This window comes from Falco biarmicus, chromosome 11 (assembly GCF_023638135.1).
Source record: "Falco biarmicus isolate bFalBia1 chromosome 11, bFalBia1.pri, whole genome shotgun sequence".
Taxonomy (NCBI): Eukaryota; Metazoa; Chordata; class Aves; order Falconiformes; family Falconidae; genus Falco; species Falco biarmicus.
Genome location: NC_079298.1, coordinates 794,251 through 815,597, shown reverse-complemented (window position 1 = coordinate 815,597; position 21,347 = coordinate 794,251). Strand labels below are relative to the sequence as shown.

The 21,347-nt window shown below is 47.0% G+C and overlaps 1 long non-coding RNA gene across 1 annotated transcript; it reads left to right on the top strand.

Annotated features, from left to right (window-relative positions):
* The first annotated feature begins 3,139 nt into the window (after nucleotides 1-3,139).
* LOC130157275 (uncharacterized) lies at nucleotides 3,140-11,336 on the top strand. Its single transcript, XR_008824762.1, has 3 exons — nucleotides 3,140-3,667; nucleotides 10,118-10,344; nucleotides 11,181-11,336. It is a non-coding gene; the product is annotated as an uncharacterized LOC130157275 (long non-coding RNA).
* The last annotated feature ends 10,011 nt before the right edge of the window (nucleotides 11,337-21,347 follow it).

The following is a 21,347-nucleotide window of genomic DNA, read 5'->3' as shown; positions in this document are numbered from 1 at the left end:
GCTGACAATTGAGCAGAAGGACCTGACAATGTCACCCCAATTGCTGCAGCATTTGCAGTACAACGGGACCGGTAACGGCCCCTCTAGGGCAGGGAATGGGTATGAGGTGGAATTTTAGTGAATACAAAACCAACTTATTTGTTAAACTTCAGTAAAAAAAAATAATTTGTTACAGTTGTGGGAGCTGCTGGCCACCAGGAAAACATCCTGAAACCTTTAAAGTACAAACTAAGAAAACAAATAATGCCAAATTCACCAAAATCTTTGTTGGGATGAGATTTATTAGAACATCTAGGCGTTTAAAGAAGGAGAAATGAAACTAAAAGTTAAAAATGATCAAGTAATTGAAATATTGAGTTTATCTTCAATTCAACAGAAAAGAGGAAAAGAGGACCTCCCTGAAGTAAAAGAAATTTTTAACCAGGTGTATCTGAAAATAAATTCCAGGAAAGGTGAAAAATGCTTTACCTGTTACAGTAAAAATGATAAGGGGGAGGCTTGCCCAGTTCAGATAAAAACAATATCCCGTGGTCAGCAGGGCTGTGGGGGATATTGGCACAAAAACTGAAATAAAACGCACTGTGTAGTGGTTCTACTACCAATGTAAATCTGTGTGTTTTGCCATGGCAGCGACTTGTTATGGGATGCGCAGATGAAACTCTGCATTGACAACAAAGTACAAGGAATAAGGTTGGTCAAGTGCCTCCTACCGTAGTCAAGGGCAAGACTGGGTTGGCCTCTGTGTTTGCCACCAAGAAGAATCTTGAATTCTGCTGTTGGCTGCAAGCCAGTAGGTGCCGAGTGGTGGGAACATGTGCCATGCCAGACCTTGATGTGAGGAATGGCCCTCGCTGGTATAAGAGGGTCATCCAGGAAGGAAGAACATAAGATGGCCCATTGAGGCACTGATTTGGAAATTGGAAACCGCCTGGTCAACCATGAGGCCAGACAAGTAACAGAGGAGGTAGGAAAGGAGGAATTATCCTTAATACCAGATGATAAAATCCAAACTGAAAGTACAGATCAGGAGCCAAACTATTCTAAAGAAAACTTAAAGGTAATTCAGGACATGAATGATAAAATAAAAATAAATAAGTGGACTTATTTAAGGGATGGTCGTATAGTGGTACCATCCAATTTAATATTGACCACAGCCCTATTATTAATAAGACGCATTGGGGAGCTGATACTTTATATGAAAGTCTAAATCAGAAATTGATTGGGGGAAACTTGTATACTGTAATAAAACAGGTGACTCAACAATGTGAAATGTGTTTACACAATAATCCCAATACAGCAAATAAAATAAAACTAGGGAACATTAGTAGAGGAAATTATCCAGGACAACAGTGGCAAGATGATTTTCCGAACTCCCAAGAAAAGGGGGGTACCAATATTTATTAGTTATGTCTGATATGTTTTCAGGCTGGCCAAAAACCTTTCCTTGTCGAACAAATAAAGCAAGAGAGGTAACGAAGGGATTGTTAAATGAAATTATCCCCCGCTTTGGGGTTCCGGCAACAATCTCTTCCAATAGAGACTCACACTTTTGTGCCAAAATAGTACAACAAGTGAGTACAGTATTGGGAATAGATTGGCAATTACATACTCCTTATTACTTCAATGTTCTGTTTGGTGCTGCCGAAGAATGATCAGAAAGCATAATGATCAGAGAGCATAATGATAGTTTTTAGAACAGGGGGGATTGAATAATGAGCTACGTACAATGAGTGATGAATGGTATACTACTTTTTTAGAAAATGATGTGCTTATATATAATTATTCAAAGCTGGGAGGTGTTCAAGGACCCTTATTGTCAACATGATGAATACACCAAGACCCTTAAGTGTCAGCACCACGGATGTACTAGACACAAGGTCCTTGGATTTGTTATAAGGGCCATCTGGTCCTAAGTTTCTGTTGTGTATATAACGCTACCTAAACAAGGAATTTGAATCATGCTCATTAGTCTATCGAGGAAGAGAGTCTGCGCAGAAACAAGAAGGTAAAAAAGGTTCACTGAATCACCTACAAACCTGCAAGACCACCACATTCCAGGCAACGGACTGATAAGCTAATTAACATACTAAGTGAGAGTAAGCGGGTTTAGGTAACGAACTGTGAGATGGTTCGTCACTTCAGGCATGCACGCTTGTGGAGGAGCGATCCCCCGTGCATCTGTGCTCAATAAACATACCTACTTTATAACTTTCGAGTTATAGAGTCTAATTCCGCACGTCAGTATGATGTAATGAAATGATTTAAACAGAGTAGGCATTTGCAGTAGAAATACCAGCTTGGGTGTAAGTCAGTGAACTGTTTTGCCTCTCCGCAGCATTACCTTTAATGTTCGTTGTTGGAGGCAAATCTGTCCTCCCAGAGGTATCAGCCCAGGAGAGAGGGGAGGCTGCTGCAGCCCCGCGCCCCGGCTGCGGCCAAGAAAGTGTGTTCCAGTGGGCACACGCGTGCCGAGCGGGCATGCCCGCCACACACACGTGTGCATGCAGTTAGGGTCAGCGCTGGGTTATGCGGTGTACACACCCGCACAGGCAGGCAGAGGCAGCCCCCAGCCCCTGGTGCCTGTAAGCCCGCCGCAGGGGGCTGCGCTTTTCCAGCGCCGGGTGGGCACCGGGGCCCGGGGGGCAGCGATCTCCCTCGGGCTCTCGGCAGCGGAGCTCGGCAGCAGCCCGGGCTGCGAGAGGGGGGCGGCTCGGGGGGCGGGGGGACACCCGGGGCGGGGGGACACCCCTCCCGGCCGGCGGGCGGTCCGGCACCGGTGCCGCGGGCTGGAGCGACCCCGCCCGCCCCTCCGTCAGGGACAGCTGGCGGCTGGAGCCGGTGGCCGCCCCCCGGCGCCGCGGTGCGCTCGCTGCGGGGTGCGCCGGCGGGGCCGCTGTGCCCGGGCCGCAGACCCCGCACGGCAGCCGGGGAGGGCTCCGCCGTCCCCCCCCGCCCTGCCCGGGGGCGGCTGCGGGAGCGGCGCGGGCGAGCCGGGGGAGCTGCGGGTGACGGGCGCCCCCCGAGCGGCTGCGGAGGACGGGCACGACCGCGGCAGAGGCCGCGAGTGCGGCGTGAAGGTGCCGGTCAGCCGGAGCCGCCTCCCGTGGGGGGCCCGGGCTCACTGCTGGGTCTCCGCGCGGTCGGGGCTGTCGCTGCCGAGGTTCGAGACGTTTCGCCGCCGCCCCTCGCCCCGACACGCTCCTGCGACGGCGGCGCTGGCCGTGCCCGGCTCGGGGCAGGCGTTGGCCAGCCGGAGAGCGGACCCCTTCTCCGGGAGAGGCCGGAGCGAGGCGGCGAGCGCCGGGGAGCGCGCAGGGAAGGGAGCGGGCAGCCCTGCGCAGGGGGCGAACCCGGGGGCTGCGCCGCGGCTCCGCACTCGCGGCTCCGCCTCAGCCGCCGGCAGCCCCCGCAGAGCCGCCCCCGGCCCCGCACCGCGCCGCGCCGCAGGCAGCCCCCGGCGCCCCGGGAAGCGTTGCGGACCGACGGCTTGCACGTAGGTGGTCAGCAGAAGGCAGCTCTGCGCCTTAAGTGGCGACGTAGAGAAAAGATGTGAGGGCCTGCAGCGAAGCACAGCAGAGGGTCCGGAGGACAGCGTGTGTTGCAGGCGCTTGGCAGCACACGGCCTCGGGAGAGGGAACAGACGCCATGGGTCAAGCTGGGGCATAAGGTAAGCTCAGGGAGAACCAATTGGGTAATGAGACCAAACAGAAATTACTTGAACTGTGCATGAACACTTGAGTGAAAGTAAAGACCGCTGTGCCTTTAAATGGGGACGAGGCTCGTAAGACCCAGTGAGGATTAAGTGTGACTAAAGGTCATTGTAAACGGTTTTTCCAGGTGTATAAAGTATTTTCCTGTTGCAAAGAGCTGTGCTAGCTTTGTGGGTTTGCCCCCCAGCTCCCGTCCCCGCAGACACGCGTAGCTGGTCCCTCGGCCGTGCAGGTGCTCGATCCGTTGCACGTCGGGCGATGGGATCCGGCCGTTGGACGGCAGCATCAGGTCCCGAGGAGACGGTCGCTGCCAGCCCCGGCCGGCCTCGGTGCTCGGAGGGGCTGCACGACGTCCCGGTGCGACAGCGGCCCTTCCCGGGGCTCGCCCCCCGTCTGGGTGCGAGGGGGGTGGCGGCCCGGCGGGTGGCGGGCCTGCCGGGGTGGGAGATGCGGCTCCAGGTGCTTTGGCCGCCGGCCCGGACGGTGCTTTCGCCTCTCGTTACGCGTTCGGGGGAGGCAGGAGGGTCGCCGTTACCGTCAGCGAGCCCGTGCTGCCGCCGCTGCCCGGCGTCGGGGCTGTGTGGCATCCCGGGGTGGCGGGGAGCGGAGCGATGCGCCTCGTCCTTGCAGGGTGCTGAGCTGCCCTTCCCCGGGGCCAGGGCTCGCTGCCGCTTCCAGCTGCACAGGATTTGGTCCCGCAGCCTCAGTGTGAGGGCTGGATTTTCGCGAAACGAGGAGGAACTGCTGGCACCTTCTGTACTAACGGTCGGCTTGATTTCTTGCTGTGCTTTTCATACATTTTTAATAGCCAGGTGGAGTACAAATTGTAAAGGAAACTTCATACACAGAGTTTTAAAGTTTGAAGAGAGATTATTCACCCTCTAGCTGTCGTGAGGTTTCACCTCTCCTTCCTGGCAGGACTGATCTTCCAGTTAGAAGTGAAACAAGGTCAAACGGTTAAAAAAAAAGGTTTGCTTCTGTCAGGGCGAATCTAAATCAATCAAATTCCCGGGCACCAAAGTGTGTTGTGTAACAAATGTGAGTGCAAAGGTAAGCACGTAGCTACAGGTAGCAGAAGAGCATGTGCGAGAGAAGTTGTGGGTCTTCTCTCTAAGTTCTAACACCTTGCTCTTTGCGCTGTTCTGCAAATTTGCCTGGATTTTAAGTATGGACAGAAGAGGGAGAGAATGAACATGTGCATTTGATTTGCTTAATAGAAAATACCTTGGCAGAAACACATGCTTGTGCTGTGTATTCTGTTGGAGTTTGGCTTTTTAAAATACTCACATGTTCTGTCTAATGAAAAGCTGATAGTATCTCCCATTCACCTAAGAATATGTTCAAACATAGCTTGAGATATGCTGCTAATCACGTTAAGAAAAATGTATAGCTTAATATCAAACTAGCTAAAGTGCAGTCACTGGGGGATATCTTGGTGCTTGTAAACTTTAAATTAAAGAGTGCTACGAGGCTGGATTACCTGATAACCAGTACAATTGAAACAGCAGTATAAACCCTGTTTTTTGACGGAAGACTGTAGGTAATTTTGAACAGTGTAGAATCATAGAATCATTTAGGTTGGAAAAGTCCTTTAAGATCATTGAGTCCAAGCATTAACCTAACACTGCCAAGTCCACCACTAAACTGTGTCCCTGAGCACCACATCTACATATATTTGAAATGCCTCCAGGGATGGTGAGGCCACCCTGAAACTTGCCTGGGCAGCTGGTTCCAGTCCTTGACAACCCTTTCAGTGAAGAATTTTTTCCTAATGTCCAATCTAAAACCCCCCTGGGGCAACTTGGGGCCATTTCCTCTTGTCCTATCCCTTGTATCCTTGTTGGATCTGGTAGAAATGATCCCCAAATGGCAGTGTGTGAAGGATTAATTTAAATTCCAGATTCCCGTTGCCTGGCATTAGCAAAAATAAAGCTTTTGTGTTATTTCTCTTAACAGTTAAAAATTAGATGCAGGAAAAATAAAGAGAAACACTTAAGTTCTGAATTTTTTTTCCCCCCTCCATTTACGTTTTGGTAAAACAGAACTAATTTGCTCTCCTATCTGCTGTGCATCCTGCTGCTGAACTAATCTTTTCTATGCCCTAGATTGTTATTAGCTTTGTTTGCTTATTACTGAAAGATTTACTTTCTAGGACTCCTTTTAATTCCATTTGTTACTACGCTGCCTTTTGTCTTAAATGTTATTTTTTTGTAGTGTCCTTTAAAAGATTCTTGGCTTTTTCTAACCTGGGACAAATTTATAGTAGCCTGGTCAAGTTTTCCTAATCATTAATGATCTTCCCAGCAGGATATGTTCTTTGTCTTCTTCCTAACATGATTCAGGACACATTCTGTTTTAAAGTGCCCTTACCCTTGAACCATTGTGCTGGGATTTAGTGTATTAACCCAAACTCTGGTAGATTTTTCTTGAGGCTTTTCTCTGTCACTTTGCACAGCGCTCATAAGATACCTGCTGTCAAAGTGCTTGCATTTTAGTAATAACACCTTGGCATTGTTAAAGTAAGTATGTTTAAATTTTCCTTTGGCCGACTCATCTGTTTTTAATTCCTTAAATATTCAGATTTCTTCTGAAACAGGTCGAGGAAAGGAGCACTTGTTCTTTACAGATGATGAAATAGCAGAAATAAATGTGTAAATAGGCATGACCATTAGGGGTGTTTCTATGGGTGTGTCTGCTATGCCCAGAATGGTGTAAGAACAGTTACCGGCTTTGCAAATTTGGCTGTATGACCATATCACTATGTTTAGAGGTGCAGGCGTCAATAGATGCAAGTGTTTTCACAGAATTAAGAAAACCATCTTGTCCATGCAGTCCAGCCATAAATGATGCACAGAACAAAAAATGATAGAAAAAAAAATGTCTTTTCAGACCCATATGAGTAAATAGAGTATTCTGTGCTGTCCTGTACACGCATGTGTGTACATGTATTCGCAGCCAGTGAGTCACGGCTCCTAAGCCTGATTTAAAAACTGAATGAGTTCATTATAATCCCCCCCCCCAAAAAAAATATCTGAGGAATCAATCTAATCTGCTTTACTAAATGAACATGTGAAAGTGCTTACTAGGGATAAACCTGGGGACTCTACATATTTCTCTCTTTTTCCTCCAACAGAATGAAAACACCTTTGAGACAATAAAGGAGTTGGAAGAGGAGCCAGTGTGTCCCATTCAGTATTCTCTGTGTATCTGCGTGCACCGCTTCCCCTGTTTGGTTTCTGATCTAGAGGGGAAGGACAGGGAGGGTGTAAGGACATTGCAACTCTCAGAGAGAAGATAGGCTTTTGTGCTGGCTTCAGCCAGTTCTGAGCTCTTCGGGGCTTAAATCTCCCCAGAATGGGTGTTATGTTGAGTTCGTCTACTCCGGGGCAAATGGAGAGGAGGAGGGGCGCCTGGAGGGAGGACCACTGGCGCAGGGGACACCCTGAGCATCAGACGCTGTTGGAACCACTGATGACTAGAGCTGTGACCAGGGGGGACCTCTCAGATTTCTCTGCATGGGGTACCCCAGTTGCTGGGACATACATTAAGCAGAGATTGTGCCGTGTGGTGGGAGGGTGACTTGGTTTGCAAAGGGGGAGCTCAGGCCAAGCCCCTGCAAGGCAGGTAGAACTGCAGATCCTCCCTGTGCTTCGTGTTCACCTTGCCTATGGCAACCTGCCGCAGAGAAGCTGAGCACAGCCCTTTGCTGACGCCCAGCAGCTTGTGCTCCCTGCTGTGCCCCTCTGAAATATTTTGGTTGATCGTCATTTCATGGCGAGCTCTATTGTCCCCACAGCCAGGGCTACTGCAGCAGTAGCAAACCAGGGCTTCTAGTTACTCCCGGACGCCTGCCTTCCTGCCCCCTCTGCATCTCCCCAGCTCTCACAGAGGAGGGGTTGCCAGTGGTGCCTTCTCCAGGCAGGGCACATCTGCAGCTTCCCATTGAATACCCTCCTTTCCTTTGAAAGCCCTGCCTCTTTCTGGCGGGTGGGGTTTGCTCATTTCCGTGAGCGCTTTTACAGGTGGTGGTGACATGGGAAGGAAAGGGACATACAGTGCTGGAGGTAAAGAGCCGCTCTGCTTCTGTTTACACCGTGTTTGTACAGCTGAGGTGGATACAAATCACGGGTGGCTTTGCTGGAGAACTTTGCCAGGGATCTAACTGACCGCCTGTTTGGGAGTCCCAGAGCAGCACGTTCGGTAACAGGACATCGCTGCGCTGCCTGCCCTTGCCGTTGCTCTTGTGCATGCGGCAGTAAACACCTCCTCTGCACAAAACTGAGTCCGGGTAGAGTTCATGGAGACAGTGTTGGTAAGAATCCCAGGTGCTGCAGAAAAGCAGTCTGAGGTCTCAGCTGAGCTGTACTGCTTCAGAAGGGAGATTAGCCATAGATGCGTACGTGCTTTCTTTCTCAAAGTGGGGAAGGATGGTGTGGGATAGTCCTTTGCTCGGTGGTCCTGTGGGCATGTGCACTGGAGAGGAGCCATCACAGGCCACCTCTTCTTGAGCAAGCCACCACTCTGGGACGCACTGAGATGCTCAGCAGAGGCAGTTTAGGAGCGACAGGGGTGGCTGGTGATCTGTCCCGCTGCTTGGAGGTAATCCCCTCCATACAACCCTGAGATGCAACGTACCCAGCTAGAAGGAATCCCAGTAGAGATGGACAAAAAGATGAACACGTGCAGGTATTGCTCCCCAGCAACATGCGAAAAAATTCATCAGCAGTACATATCCTGGCATGTATCCGTTCATATGGAAGGTGGATATTTATGGTTTTTAGTGTAAGTCAAAAGTTGTTGGACAGTCTGTTTTGCCTTGGAACGAAACTATAAAATTAAATTTCGCAAAGCAACCCGTGTTTCAAATCCGTGGACAAGGTGAAATGCCATGTGCATGAGAGCGTTTCTCGTCAGCGCGGATCTTTGCTGTCTCTAAGGCAGTGCAGGCTGGGGCTGTGGGTGCTACTGGAGATATGCAGCCCGCCTGCACTGCAGGAAGGTCATTCTGGTCTGACTGTCAGATGGAGCTGTATGTTGTGCAGTATTGTACGTGTTGTGCCAAGCTTTCTGCAGGTAAAGAAAGAAGCAGTCATGTTATTTGACAACAGCAATCACAGGTGATTCTATGAAGAAATTCAGGGAAAATCTGTGGTGTATGTGATTTTGACTATTAGTAATGTGTCATCAATTTAAAAATAACCAGTGCAGTTAAAGAGCATGGGTGTTGGTCAGAAATGCCTGGTTTCTCATGTGTAAATTCACCAAGTCAGACGCACTGATGCAAGTGCCTGGATGAATCGGTAAAACAGGGCTGGGCTAGCCAGGGCGGGCACGGGCAGCGTGTGCAGCATGTAGTGGTTTAGGCAATAGCTCTAATTCAGAGTTATGATGGAGGTGCTGAACGTGCTTGGTTTTGAAAGCACACAGTCTTCGTTAGCTTCAATGGAAACTGCAGGATTCTGCTGTCCAAATCAATGAAACTGTGAGATACAATCCACTGTTCAGGAAAGTCAGAACATGTTTTTAAGGAGGTCTCTGTTGGGAGGTAAAACCGCTGCTGAAGCAATAGCAGCGATGGAGCGTGTGTAAAAGAGCCTGGGGAGACCCGCAGCCTTCTGGAGCCAGGCAGAATATTTCCTCTTCACTTGAGCTATTCCTCATGAAGGGAAGATGCTTCCTACAAACCGGGTTTTGTTCTAATGGAAATAGGTGACTGGTGAATAAAGAGGGCAGTGGAGAGTTGTCTTTTTCCCCATTTTTGGAAAACGGAATGCATTATTGTTCCAGTTTAACAGTAGGTGGCATTCGGTTCCAGTGCAAGTAGTTATCACTTCATTCCCTTAAAAAGAAATCCATACAATTCTATCGGTTCTGATTCTGAATCAAAGAATGAAAATAGCTTCTGAACAGGGTCTTGACTAATAATTCATGTGCTGTGATATCTGCATGGTGTGTCTTCATTGCCTTTCACTAAAATTCCTCTTTCCTGTGAAACCAGTTGTGTTTGTGGGTTTGGGATCTTTTTTTCTTTCCTCCCCTTGTTCAGGGAGCAGTAGCCCAGCACAGTTCCACTTGATTTTTTTCTGGTGGTGTTACAACTAACATTGTGCAGTCCTCCTAACTCTTTGTCCATCAGTAATGCTTTCACTTTTTTTGTTGTTCATGTTTTAAGATACTGTTTTCTTTCTAAGGGCTGTATTTTTGTTATGTCTTGCATCATGAGTGAATTCAAAGTACTTTCAATGGCGTAATACATTTTGTAGTGTAATTTTGTGAAAATGCTTCTCTATGAATTAAAAAAAATATTTCATTTTAGATTATTTCAGGGGTAAACCCTGAATTAATCAATCTTGGATGTGGAGTTTCTGTCTTCTAGAAATACATGAAGCTTAACTTTGTTTTTATAGGTTGAGAACGAAAAAAGCAAACAAAGATGTTCAAAAGTGCAGGCCGTGGCAAAACAGGAATGTGTGGATAAATTAAATAACATCACTAATCGGCAAATGAAACAAAAGATTACTGTAAGGAAGAATGACTGTTTGAAAATGGAGAATGAAAACACGATAGAAGAAAAAGACAAAAAGAGTTTTTCATCTGGGGAGAGCTCAAAATTGATTAAAATGCCAATGAAATGGTAAGCTAAGGAAATAATCTCTAATTCTTATTTGTAGTACTATGTAAGTGTCTTAGGTTTTCTAATACTGTAGTAGTTGAAGTAGTTTCCTCAGTGGTGAAAGCCATAGTGAGTAGTCCACTGCTTCTCAAAAAATGAAGAAAATTTCTTTTTAGAAAACACGAAGTGCATGATGGAGGTTCAAATTTATTGCCTGCTCTAAAAAAAGAAAAGGGGAAAAAAAAAGTAAACCCCCACCCAAATTCCTGTGATTTCCTTGTCAATACTGAGGCAAAATGCATCTTCAAAACCAGAACTGAAGACTAGAAAAAGCAGTTATTTTTGTAGGAAATGGCCACCTAGAAAAGAAAAGTAGGAACTTGCGGTTTGCTACTACTCCCTTTTTTAGGTGATTTTAGTGATCTCTGTGCAGTTGGTGTTTTCATTAAGTTAATATGCCCTTTGTCAGGAAAAGATGATAGTATCAAACCAATCTCAAAAGTCTAAAGAAGGCACACATATTTTAATGTAAACCTAAGCAGGAGTTTTTTCCTGTCTGTTCTTCAAAGATGAAGAACCTCTCTGCTCTAGATGCTTTCTGTACTGTGGCTATTTGGATATAGTCCAGCTTAACCTGGATCTAGCTCAGATTCCATGTGTCCCCCTGACTCCTAGGGCAAGGATTTTAAATACTTGGGTATCTTTCATGATCATTGCAGTCAGGTCTGTGATTTTATCATAGATATTTGTTGTCTCAGTTGTTTCTGGACATCATCTTAAGTATATCTGTTTCACAGAAATATTTTTTGCAAACCTACTCACTTGGTGATTTTTTTCTTTCTTTCTGTTTAATGCAGTAAAATTGCCCTGAATGCCAAAGTTGCAAACAAAAGTAAAAGACAGCCTTCAAAGCAGAGGGCTCATCAGCAGATGAGCTCTTCCAGTGGCAATCATGGTCAAGTACCGGATGATAGCACTTCCAGTGAAACATCTGAGGATGAAGGAAGGTATGCATATAAGGAATGTTACAAATACAACTTACTGATAAAAATTGACCTGAGAGCTGGAGGCAAGTTTGGGGTTTTGTTGTGTTTCAGTTTTTTTGGCAAATATGATGCATATGAAGATTCTTGTTCTTTCGTGTGACCACACTACCTGATGCGCTTTGTGTTGACAAACACTTCTTTTTTGTTTAGAGTGCCTTGAGCATGCTGGCCAAGTTAACGATAAGGTCACGTGCACAAATTCTGATTAATTACATGAGTGTGTGCACAGGCATAGAAGTATTTCATGTGTTTAAAAAGGGTGAGGTATCTCAGGTTTTTGCACTGCAGGTATCTCAGGATTTTTTGCCCTGCTTCTCGCTCCACCTTTTCTCTTGCAGCTGTGTACCCTCCTGACTTCTTGCCCACCCTGAACTTACTTGTGTGGGTTGTGGCAAAGTGAGAAAGAGAAGTTGTTGACGCTGTTCAGCCCTAGGTAAAAATCTGGTGTGTTATCAACACTGTTTTGGTCAGAAATCTAATACACAGTGCTGTGTGGGCTGCTGTGAAGAAAATAAACTGCATCCCAGCCAGACCCAGGACAGCAGAGAATCCAAAATTACAGTTCTTTGACCTGTAGGGGAAGGATTCTCAGTACTGAAGAACTGCCTTTTCTGGTGGCCAGCTTTCCGAAGAGGGTCTCACACAGGCAAGAGACGAGCTTCTGCAGAACCAGAAGCAGGCAGGCTGTGTCCGGGCTGTGCTGGATGTGGCGTGCCAGACAGGAGAGGGGGTCTCTGCCTGTGCACTAACTCAGCCAGGGCCAGAGAGGTGCAGCACAGGCAACGCACAAAACCGACAACACGCTGTGCAGGATACAACAGGGCCACATCATTTTCTTGATGTCCACAAGGCCGAACCAAAACCTGGTTCATGCTCATCTGCGACCCAGGCACGTTCCAGGCTGTCTGCCCTCCCTCCTCTCCCCTCCGTGTGTGTAGCTCTCCACATTACTCTTGACCTCTGCATTGATCCTTTTTTTCTGCAGCCACTAATTCTTCCCACTGACAGCAGGATGCCCCAGATTATGACCTCCAGAAACTTTGCGCTAGCCTTTCCTCTTCCTTTAGTTTTCCAGAGGGAGGCAACTGGGTGTCTGTTATTATCCCTCCCATGGCTGGAGCTCTCTGGTTAGGGGCTTAGGGTGGTCTGTCAGTTGTCCAGGCTCTGCAGCCGCCGACTGCCTCTTGTACCAGGGAGATCCAGCTTCATCTGGAAGCCAGAGCGGCCACCCAAGCTCAGCCCACCCCTCCCGCCCACCCATCAAAATAGCTTTGGGGACCATGCTGAGTGCAGGAACGCGAAAGACCGGCCCTGCTTGTTTGCCCATGGTGTGACAGTGAAGCCACGGGATTTCATGTGGAAAACACCGAGGAAGTAAGAAGAAAGAGCAAGGAAAAGCAAATCTCTGAGACGGTAAGGGATTTTTCTGTTTGCTTTCCTTTTTTATCGTTAGTGTTTGTTGGGGGTTGCATTTAAGTCTGCAGGACTGTGTCACAGCCCCCGGACACACAGGAGAAACAGACACTTAAGGCAAACAATGTTTGCCTCATTAGCTTGCCCTTCTCTTGAGTAAGTTCACAGACGGCTTGTAAGAAAATGTCAACGTCCCACAGAATCTGTAGTATCTGAAGCAGGAAAACAAATTCCTCTTTTCTTGCTGGTGCTTAAAGACGGTGACAGTCCAAAAACTAATGCTCTCTTCCATTTGGCTTAATGCATATGTGGTACGTCTATTTCAATAGTGGAGAAAAGTGATAATTTTATAGGGAGATCAAAGCTTCAGGCACACTTACTGCATGACTAGTTTTCTGCTCTTTCCAAAGCCACAGCTAGTCACAGTTGCAGTATCAGATGCATCATTCACCCTTCCACTTCCGTCTGCATCGGGACTTGCAAGCAGTGAGCTGCAGACACAGCATTTGCCGTGCACCGAGCTTCATGTCTTCTAGCACCACATCTCAGCATTCCCTTGCAGAGTTCTGCGAAGAACACGTGCACACCCACCAGCCCCGAGCCCAGCCATCTGCAGGAGGATAGCACAAGAGAAAGTCCAAGACCCTCTCTGACTCCCTTCCACCACTCAGAGGCAAATCACACCATCAGTCATCAGGGGCTGGTAAAGACTGAACTTTTCTTCATACCTTTACTTTGGTCCGTCTCCATTTTCTCTGCTGTTTATAAATTTGACATGTTGAGGCTACCGCTCATTTGTGATCAATACCTTTCACAGTGAAGTGACTAAGAATATAAATTTCTTGTGTCTGCCACCTACTACACTGTGCTTTACTACAGAGCAGGACATAAAACAAGTTTATGGTGCCATTTTATCACTAAGGACCAAGTGAAAGCAACCTGAGATGGGAGCTGTGAGAGAAAAGCAGAGCTTGTTTTATAAAGTATAGTTTATATTCTTACAGATTTGAGCATTACTTTTTCATGGCAATGAGGCTTTGGGTTTCTTGTGTTTCCAAATTAAAAATATGATGCACAATTGGGCCATACACCAAACTCCTCTGTAAATTTTGCTATGGCAAATGTCAAACAGGGACAATGGTAGGGAAAGTGTGTTTTCCTTTCGCTTTCAGGAGTAACAAGGGGCATATAAATACTTAACTACTTTTGGGTTTGGGACATTTTCAATAAGGAACACCTGGGGAACTAGTTCAGCTTCTTAACCTTAAGCACAAAGCAAGGAACAATTCCACGGTTAGAGCTCAGGCAGAAGAAAACAGAGCAAAGAGGCAAAGCCGCCCAGCAAGCCCCACTGTTCCGCAGGGGGCAAGGTGAGGTCTGCGGAGAGCAGCAGGAGCCACAGGCAGGTGCAGGCAGTGGTGCCTGGCAGGGGCGGCTGCATGGGCGACATCGGCCCTGGAAGGTGGGAGATCAGCAGGGCGAAGGTGGAAATAGTATCTCGACAAGGACAGAGGAGTAGGATTAATAGTAAGAGTGGGAAATGAGGATAGCCACCCTCCTTCAGTTTACAACATCAGGAGAGCTCCCAAGATCTGGTAGGGGCAGCAATGCAGCAACTGGGGAAGCGAGGAGGGGCTGCGTAGCAAGGGAAGAGCCAGCGCACCTGCTGGGAAGGGTACGGAGAGAGGGGCACATGCAGCTAGCAATTACTCAACTTCTCCTTCACAACTAGAAGGGTCCTGGTGGCCTCTCTGTGGCCCTCATTAGCAGGGAGGGATTTGGGAAGCATGCAGCTAGCAAAAGAAAGGACAGTCCGCAGGAGCAAACCGTTCCCGTTCTGCTGAGCTCAGCAGCCACAGGGAAATCTTAGCTGCTTCCAAAGCTTTCAGTGAGCAGGAGCGTGCTGCGGCTGGACTAAGGCTTCCAAACAGAAATGACCTTACGTGTTTAAAACCTGTGTCTCAGCCTGAACTTTCTTGGCCTCAATATACAGCTGACGGGTCTTTTTGTAACTTTGCTGACTGGGATATCATCAGTTAGGCACAACATCTGCTGTCGCTTAAGAAGAGAAGCTGTTCCAAGTGTCCTGAGGGGAGCAGACCATAAGAAATGGCTGCACGGTGTCTAACCCTGTGTCCTGTTGCCAGTCGTGGCCACCAGCAGGTGCCTGGGGATGCAAAGCCTCCAGTGACACGTCCTGGTATGCACTCTTGCCAAGAATGTGCAGCTTATGGACCTCTCCAGAGGGATTCAGGAAAATCTTTGCATTTATTAGCTCAACAGAATTTCCTGTCCAGGCTTTTACACAGTGTCCTCTTGAGATCGTGTAAATGGCCATCATTCATAGCATCCTACAGCAAGGCTTTCCACCAGTTTAACTACATATTGTATAAAGATTCACCCGGTTTTGTTCAGTGTGAACTTGCCTCCTGCGAGCTTCATTGGCTGAACCCTAATTGTCCCACAGGGAAAGAAAATAAACAATAAACTTCTCTGGCTATTTGTGCTTTTATATGCCTCTGTCACATATTGGAGCTTTTCTGGGCTGAAGAGTCCTGGTCTGCACAGTCTTCCTTCACATGGAAGATACTCCATACCCCTGATCTTTGCTGTTCTCCTATGAGCTTTTTCCCACTCTGTCTTTATGAGATGAGGCAAATAAAGCAACACATTTAATAACTGGGTGCAAAATATATCTAAACAGTTTCTCAGTTTTGTTAGCAGCTTCTGCAGTCCTTGACAGTTGCTCCATCCTGAATAACTTCATATTATTTGTAAAGATCGATTCCTCATCTGTCATTGATACCTACTCCTAAGTTGCTCATGAAGGTGAAAAACAGCCTTCTGACCATTTACTGAACGTTTATCCTTATCTTCTGTTCCCTGTCTTTTACCCAGTTATTTAACCATGCAACTGCCTTCCTCCTTATAATGTCTGAATTTCCTTAAGAGCCTTTGGTGAAGGACCTTGCCAAAAGCCTTCTGGAAAACCAGCAGTCAAGCCCCTATCAATATGCTTGTCAACTCCTAGAACCTGCAGGTTGGTGAGACAGGACTGCTCATCACAAAAGCCACATGACTCTGGCTCAGTATCTGATATAATGGTCCAAATCTGCATTAGATAGAAATTAAACTTCTAAGATAACACCAAAAAATCCCAGACATTTGATGTGCGGAAGGAAGAAGACAGAAACAGGGCAGTCAGTAATACTATTGGAGAAGTGCTTCAGCAGAGATGGTGAAAAATTGTGGAGGATTAAGAAATATTTCAGACGGAAATAGAAGTAGCAGTGATGAAATTTAACTTGGAGTAAGTAAACACACATTAGCCTAAAATAATCCCATACTTCAATTACTTAGCACAATTACTGTGCTCTGGGTAGGCAGAACCTCTCCGTAGGAGCAAACATAAATAGCAATATCGATTTCTGCCCAGCCTCCACCAGAAATTACAGAAAATACAGATAACACATTTTTTAAATGAGCAGAGGAAAATCAAACATATGACATCTTTATATTCTTCAATGCTATTGTTGTATTTGAAATGCTTTGCTAAAGCAAAGATTTTAAGACACAGGGACTAGCTGAAATGGTAGCAGGAAAAATAAGCTTTAGAGTTCCTTTTACTGTAACATTTGGCAGTGCGAATGGAGAGAAAGAAAAGGAAAGAAGCGGCATGTTTTACAATTATTGGGAAATATATTTAACATGTGTAAGTAAACTGTGGGATTCACTGCTGCAGGAGGCAAAATGTCTGTGATGACCTTGAATGATTAAATGACACATCCCAAAATATCGTGAAGGAAATCACATGGGCAAGGCCACAAACAGGAGTCAGAAAAAGATATTCCACATTAATCTGTAATATTAGAGAACTGACTAACAACAATAGGAATTATTGGTCCTTGAGGAACTTTTCACTGGATGGATCAGAACATGGTGTGTGTGGGGTGATTTTCCTTTTGAAAATTGCAAAGTAATAAATATGAAATGTAAAAAAGTTTCTATTTTCCAAATGCTAACTTAACCCCTCCTAAATTATAGAAGCAGCTAAACCAAGCAATGTGTGATCAGCCAGCTAGCTGTCTGCAGTATTTATGGGTGTCATGGGAATAACAGTAAATGTCAGAACTGAATGTATGCTGTCATAGCCACTAATGCAAAGTCACAGCAACTTAATTCTTCCGGTCTTCTTGTTAGTGATACAAGGCTTAAAATGGTTTTAAATGCATTTAGAGAGTTCTTTGTTAAAAACCTTATGAATGTCCAAATGCTGGCACGTTCAAAAGAATTTTGGAATAACGTATTATGCTAAACTGTCTGAGAATGGCTACGCATCATTGTAAGTATCAGCCTGGCTTATCCATCTCCCAGACACTGTGAATTTGGACAATGAAGCCAAATCCAGAATTCTCATTTTGTTGTACCTGCCCTGACTTCAGTGGAGGACCTTCCTGAGCATGATCACAGCATTAACTGAATACAGGAACTTAAGAGCACATTCTGCGCGACACAAACACAATCCCACCCCACATCCCTCAATATAGAAAATCAGACAAAATTCCTGACAATGTGTGCAGAAGTCCAGATTTGGTCATTCTACAACCTTGGCGAAGAGTGAGCTACCAACTCTTCCTTGAAGATGATCATACTCTGATCTTATAGTCATTGATACATGAGAGTTTCAAAGATGTGTAAAGAGAGCAATGAATTTCACTGCAACAATGATGTAGCCAGGAGATAGCTTTTAAGGACCAGATTATGAGAGTATGTAACAAAGCCACTGACTTCCCTATTGTCATATTTTGTTTGTCATTTTACATATAGTCATATTACAATAACGGTAATTTTTCATTTCTGTGATTGGTTTGTGAGGACCAAAACTTTGGGTTTATCTTGCCTGAGGTAGTTCAGATACTTATCCACCTGGATCTGAAATATCTATGCTCTTACGATCCAGCCACTTGTCCTACATCTTGGGAACACATCAAAATTTTTCCAAAGTATGTCAAAAAAGATGATCTGTGTGAATGGATAATTACAAGAAACAGTCATTTAAGGCTTGTCCTACCCTTAAAACTTTTTGTATCAGAAGATGCTTATCTAGCCAAACTGCTTTGCAACTCAGGCTGACCAGAGCACACCCGTTGCTACCGTAGCTCAGCTGACAGTATCTTATGAAGCTGCATTAGCTTGGTGGATTAGGACCACCAACTAAATTCCTGCGCTCTGCACCCCAAAATCATGATAGTAGTGCATGAATTTTTGGGAGCATGAATTTATAGAGCACTCGTCTTGATAAACATCAAAGTCATCAACCCTCTTTCCTCCACAGACAATGGAGTAGAGCCCTATGCTGGGAGCCCTCACCAGCATCTTCTGGTTCTCAAATGCTGACTTAGGGGGGGCTGCCTGTCCTTGGAGCGAGTGTGCCCTGGGCTTGGGGGGTGTCACCTCAGTACCCTTCCTGTCCCCACCCCCACCCCCGCAGACTGCTCACCCATCAGACCCCAATCCACAGCACAGAAGGGTGCTGTTTGCATCCTGCTGACCCCACACCAGGGAACAGCAGGGAGTGAAATGAAACCGGTTTTATAGAGGGTGCAATTAAAGGAAGCAAGGGGCAGAAGTTCATCATCCCCCTTTAACAGGTGGTGAGTTTAGGTAAGCTGCTCTGATGACAGAACTGCTGTGCAGTTGGATAGCCACAGACTTCTGAACTTTGTGGAAGACAGGTCTTTGGTTTACATTTTGGTCACAAAGGATTTTTCTTCCCACTGACATACAGTCCTTGCCCTGACATACAGCAGACAAGCTAACAATAACATTTTTGTTCAGCTCTGCAGAATCAGTTTGCAAAATGTGTAATTTCCATCGTTAAGTTGGTAGGGTTTTTTTGTACTATATATATGTATAAGCAAGGGAAATGTAGAAAACTAGGAGGTTATTACAAAAGGTTGGAATGGAGGTTAAGTACTGGCAGAAGAGGATTATGAATTTCTGGCAAAGGCGCCCCTTCTCGTCTGTACAATGGACACATCTCTGGTGTCCCGCAGCAGGGAAGGAGAAAGAAAGCTAGCTGCAGAGAAAGGCACAGCTGTGAGAGAGGCACACACCAGAGAGTAACTGCCATGGTACATGGCAAATAGGGGCGTGCGGGCTAACAGCAATTTGAGTTCATATGGGTGAACAAGAAGGAAAGCACTGAGTTCATATGTCAATGACACAAATTAGTAATAAGCTATTTATTCTTGCAGCTCCCATCACCTTTGGCTAATAACAATCTTTGACGATTAAAGTAACCATTTAAAGTCCTCAGGACCAAATTTAACCCACTGACCACGAAGTGGCAAATGAATCCACTCTTGTGGCTGAAGTCAAGAATGGCCAGTGGTACGAAAGGGACCGCTGTTTCTGTGTGTTAGTTTTAGGGAATCATGCTCTGCATTTCAGTTATGGACTACGTATTGCTGGCTCTGCCCTGAGTTACGGATGATACACTAAAAACCTCATCTGTCCCACCATCAGGTAGTCATGGTCTTCTGGCACTCTTGCTGCACAAGGAGAGAGAAACCCAGATTCATTTCACTGAAGTAATGCAAAAGACAACCTCAGGAATGCCAAGAAGAATTTATTGTGAAATGGACATTTTTCTGGATTTTTCAGATTTGCTTTACTTAAGTTTTAGCTGTTTACACTGAGCAACATAATTCTTAATAAGTTATTACCGAGGGGAAAAAAATTGCAAAGCGTCTTGGGAAGATGACAGCATGAGCTTACTAGAATCGTAGGCCATTAATTCCTTGGGTAAAGCAACATCCTTCTGTGGTGCTGGATTTTAGGTTTGATATGACAACACTGACAAAATTTCTGCTTCTGGTTTAATTTGAAGTGTGAAACTCTGTTAAGCAACCCAACCCAAACATCATTTTCCTCACTTCAGCTATGCAGAAGAGCAGAGGGATTTTGCTTTCAGTTTAAAAATAGGAACAGTTTCCCATCAGCTTATTCAATTTTGTTCCCTTTCTGGAACTTACTGCGCTTTTACTTGCCTTGGTGGTTAGGGGCTGTGCTGTAAACCAAAGCAATAAGGACGACTTTAGTTAAAGAAGAGGTTTGGTTTTGTACCTTCTTGCTAAGAAAACTTACGACAACTCCAAGATAATGTATTTTGAGGTCACAAAACACACAGGTGCTCAGTCTTCTCACTACTGTCTTGCTTTGAGGGCAGCCAAGACAGAGGAATGTCATTTTCTTCTGCCACTGCTGGTGACCTGTGGGCAAATGCAAGCAGAGAGAGAGATCACCGCACTCTTCCTTCCCCAGCTCCCTGCTCTTCTTTGCCTGTTGGTTCGTAGCAGATTCCTGTTCTGCAGCGGTAAGGATGGTTCTGCTGGTTCCTGCAGTCTGCCTGCAGTCACAGCTGACAGCACAAGGCTGAGGAGAGGGCAGATCTGCACCAGTGCAGCTCAGGCACCGCCTCAGAGCTGTGCCAGCGCACAGTGCAAGCACTCGCAGTGACAAAGGTGCCGCTTAAGAGTTCTGGCCTTTGTGAATGTAGCTAATCTTGTTCTTTTTTCCTCTCTCTTTTCTTCACACACACGCACCCCCCCACACCCTCCCTTAGCCAAGTAACATTATGGTACCCAAAACATCCTGTGGCAATTAGTTCCCCGGTTTCCCTGTGATTAAGTACCTGATTTGATTTCTCCTGTTTGAAATCCTCCATGAGTCGTGCTTGCCTCCTTTACACTAACTACAACTTTACTACCTATATTTTTATATAACTGCCCCTCTGAAGATTCCTTCTTCAGTATTTCCTTCCGCTGAAGCTAGTTCTTACCCTCGCTGCTGATTTTCTCTGCCCCATTTTAACTCCACTTGATCTGTTCTGGTGTGGGGATCAGAACTGCACAGGTCCTGGGGGGTTTTGGGGCAAATGTGACACAATTCCCGATTTGTTCCGCGTTCCTCTGCACTCCTTATAAATTTGCTTTTCCTTTTGTGAACTGCCAGTGGTTTTTAAGCCGACACTTTGCAACACCTGATCTGCCGGCAGCATTCCTCCCGGCGGGGTAAGCACCAGCCCGGTGCACCCCCGGCACATGGAGCAGCTCCCCAGCCCCACGCTGCCCGCGTCCCCCTCTGTCCCCCTCTGTCCCCCCCGTCCCCTCCGTCCCCGCCACCCGCGCCCCCGTCCGTCCCCTCCGTCCCCGCCGCCCGCACCCCGCGGCAGCCGCGGCGCCCGGGCAGGTCCGGCTGCTCAGCAGAACCCGCCCCCGCCCCGCCCCTCCCCTCCCTGGGATTCGATGTTGTGTCACGTGGCCCTGCGGCCCCGCCCCCTTTCCCGCGCGCGGTCCCGGGGCGCCGGGCAGCCATGGCGGGGCGCGGGGCTGCGGAACGCGTGTTCCCCGCTCTGCCCCGCCTGCAGCCGCTTTCCACGGCCCGGCGCCCGCCCGCGCCGTGGTTCAAGGACGTCCAGGCTGCCGCCGGGACGGCTCCGGGCTGGCGGCGGGGCCGCCCCGAGCGGCAACTTTCGGCCCCGGGCCTCAGCCGCCCGGTCGC